Consider the following 4,010-nt stretch of genomic DNA (forward strand, 5'->3'; position numbering starts at 1 on the left):
AGCTCATCCCCATCCTTATCCCATCCCTGTGAGCTCAGTCCCCACGGAGCAGTGAATGGCCTTCTCCCCTTACCTAAGGTGACCATTTTTCCCCCCACCTTTTTGACGGGTTACCTGTGGGTAGTCGGGGCTAGCCGCGGGTAACAGTCACTGTGTCATTCTCTAGTCTGTATCTGTTTTTTTTTCTGTTCTTAAGCTTTTGCAAATGAAGTTATTCATGCAATCTATTTATTTGTGTCATGTGCTTTCTTTGCTTTCAAGAATGATGGTGATGCATATTAGGGCACTTAACACCATTATACAAGTCAACACTTTGCTTTCTTCACTGAGAAAGTCTGTGCTTTGGACACCAGTTACTTCTCTGCTTTCTCTAACAATTGACCTGCGTTTAATTCTCTATTTGTTTGATAGAGAAATCAGATGCTGAAACACTGTCAGTGTCGAGTCTTCGCAGTGCTACTACCAATAAAGTGAACCTGAACTTTATACTCATGTAGCTCATGTAAAGGCAAAGGCATTGAAATTGAGACTAGCCACTGCATTATGTGATGCTATGGGAGCTGATTATAAACAGTTCTATTGTATGCCAAGATACATTAGTTGTTAAGGGGAAATATCCTGTCATGAGTACTTGAGCTATGAAATAAGCTTGCTGAATTTCTTCAAAACAACAACAAAAACCAAATTGGGCTTCAAAGATGTGGATTGGATAGCCAAGCTGGCTTATTTAGCCATTCATCCTTATATTGATAAATCAAGTTGTGAATCTCTAATTCATGCTTTAGTAATTTCTGAACTAGACTACTGCAATATAATTTATGCTGGTCTTCTGAAAGTAGCTCTCAAAACATTCCAAACAGTATACAAAATACAGCCATTAGGGTTCTAAATAATGTTTGCAGATATGACCACATGACCCCATTTTTGAAGGAGCACCATTGGTTGCCTATAAAATTTCTATTGATGCACAATTCATACTCATCATGATTTTCCTATCACTCAATGGCGTTCTTTTTCTATTTCTTAAGGAAATATTAATATTGCTTCTCTTTGTCATTAGTCAATAATTGACACATTTGGTAGAATGTGTTGTGTGGGTTTTTTTGTTTTTTTTTTAAACTTTGTAGAGGTAAACTGCCCAGCAGAAGATCTAACATAAGAGACTGGATGGATGTATTTCCACCCTTTTTCATTTTGTTTCGGTAAGTTAACATTTGTCTGTGTGTCTGATTGTTTTATTAATTATAATTTATTTTTAACCTATGCCTTTTTATTCTCTGTTTTTAAATCTTATGTTTAACCGCTTTGAATTTTGATAAGGCGGTATAACAAATTTTTAAATAAACCTGAAACCTGATTCAAAATCAATTTATTTTTTTGAAAGATGATGTAACTGTTGCTATGAAGGATTAAATTATTTGAGCTACCTGCTCATAAAGGATCGAAGATTAGTTTTGAAAGTACATCATCACTTGCTTCCTTTGGAACAAAAAAGGGAAACAAAAATCTCCTGAATTTGATGAAACTGCTCAGAAAACCTTTTCCTTCGACTTGCCTTTGTATGATTGTCATAACAACATTCATGGTTGAGAAGCCAATGTACAGGAATAATATGGATATTTATTCTACATCATACTCAGCATTGTCTTCAACTGACCCATAAGTAGATAAACAGATAAAAAAGAAGCAAGCTAACCTGTCACGTTTGTTAAAGTTGAGATTTTAGCACACCTATAATAAAGCTGATCATCAATTTCACATTTTACACAACATATTTCCAAAAATGTTATTACTTCCAATTTAATGCTAGTTCTTTTCACTGTTTTTTTTTTTTCTTTATAGCGTCATTCATTAGGTATATAATAACTGAAAATATCATTCAAAATTATATTTAATACAAATAAACATCGAGAAGAAACTTGACAAAGACGAGCTTGGCGGCTTACACTTAGAGATAAGAAGGATTCCATAACATAAACAGAAAACAAACCAAAAAATAATAATTTTGAAACAGGCTGCCAAAAACTAGTTCACATAAAACAGAGAACTCCAATTCACATGACTGGGAAAAAGCACACCAAAGAAAAATTATAAAAGGACACCGCCCCTATTCCTAGAATTTTTATATAGATCCATTTAGGACTATCACTTCCTCACACTCCCTTATTATCCAGAAAACCCCCCCCAAACAAAACTGGAAGGGTTAAAAAAAATCATAAATATCAGTTTGTTATCAGATTAAAATATCTGTAAGGAAGTTATTATTGTAATAATAAACTGTCCAATTTTCAAAGTGGATTACAACTATATATACACAATATCATTTTAAAGACAATAAACAATAAAAGACAATTTAAAAACAATACTTATATTAAAATACCCCCCTTTTACAAAACCAGAATTTCCTATCTCCTGTTTGTCTCCTGACCTCTCCCCATCTCCAATTTCTCCCCATTTCCCTTTCTGTGTCCAACATCTTCTCTCCATCTCTCAATGCCCATATAATGTCTATTTCCCTTTACTACTCCTCCTTGTTTCAGCATCTGCCCTTTGACTTCCCTCCCACCATGTGCAACATCTCTCTTCAGTCTCCCTATGTTCCCAATGTCTAGTATCTCTCACTCTCTCCCCTCCATCCCATGATCTGACATTTCTCCCTCTCTCCCCTCTACCACGTTACATCTCTCTTTCTTCCTTCATCCCACCCCTCCCCTTATTGTCCATCTCTCCAGCCTTCCTCCTATTTCCCAGCATCTCTCCCTCTCTTCCACTTCTTGGTCCAGTTCCAACATCTCTACCTCCCTCCCTCCCCTCTGCCTTGGAATCCAATATCTCTCCCTCCTCCCTTCTACTGTCCCGCAAATACCCATCCCTCCCTCCCTCTCCTCCATCTCTAGGTCTGGTCCAATATCTCTTTTCCCCTGTGCCCCAAGGTCCTACATCTCTCACCTTTTCCACCACTGTCAATCAGGTCTCTCACCTACTCAGGCTCAGAGAGGACGGAATCTCCCCATATTATTCCCCACCATTATGGAATTCGTTTGGAGGGCAGTTAAGGAAAATGTGCTGACAGAGGAACTTTCAGAAAACTCCTTAAAGCACAATTGTTTTGTCAATGGATTTTTTTTAATAGGGTTTGACTTGTCTTGATCGAAGATTAACTGTGAATTTAAATTCTGATGTTTTGTCTCTCTTTAGTACTGTTTTTAAGTATTATGTACGTGGATATATTGTAACCTGCCTAGGATTTAGACCAGGGGTGCCCAATAGGTCGATCGCGATCGACTGGTAGCTCACCAAGGCAAAGTGAGTCGATCATCCAGGACTCCCTTTGCCTTGGCAATCTATCGGGCCGATCAATCTTCCTCTCCCCGACGTCAATTCTGCCGTCGGAGAGGAAGTTCGGGCCAGCCAATCGCTGCCTGGCTGGGCGGAACTTCCTCTCTGACGGCAGAATTGACGTCGAGGAGAGGAAGATTGATCAGCCCGAAGCAGAGAGAGCATGGGGCGACGTCGGCTTTGGGGCCTGTTATCCATTGGTGGCGTTTGGATTCTGTTCCCCGATGGCAGTGGCAGTGGCTTGGGGAAGGGCAGGGAGAAAGAAAGAAAGGGGGCAGGCAGGAAAACAGAAGGAAAGAAGAGAAACAGAAAAAAAGAAAGGGGGCATGAAGAGAGAAAGAAAGAAAGGTCAGGGAGAGAGGAAGAAAAAGTTGGGGGAGGGAATGAGGTGTGGAGCAGAGGAAGCATACAGGCTGAAAGAAGGGAAGAAAGATTGGATGCACAGTCAGAAGAAGAAAGTAAAACCAGAGACTCATGAAATCGCCAGACAAGGTAGGAAAAATGATTTTATTTTAAATTTAGTGATCAAAATGTGTCTGAATTTATATCTGCTGTCTATATTTTACAATATGGTCCCCTTTTACTAAACCGCAATAGTGGTTTTTAGCGCAGGGAGCCTATGAGCGTTGAGAGCAGCGCCGGGCATTCAGCGTAGCTCCCTGCGCTAAAAA

This window comes from Geotrypetes seraphini, chromosome 1 (genome assembly GCF_902459505.1).
Source record: "Geotrypetes seraphini chromosome 1, aGeoSer1.1, whole genome shotgun sequence".
Taxonomy (NCBI): domain Eukaryota; kingdom Metazoa; phylum Chordata; class Amphibia; order Gymnophiona; family Dermophiidae; genus Geotrypetes; species Geotrypetes seraphini.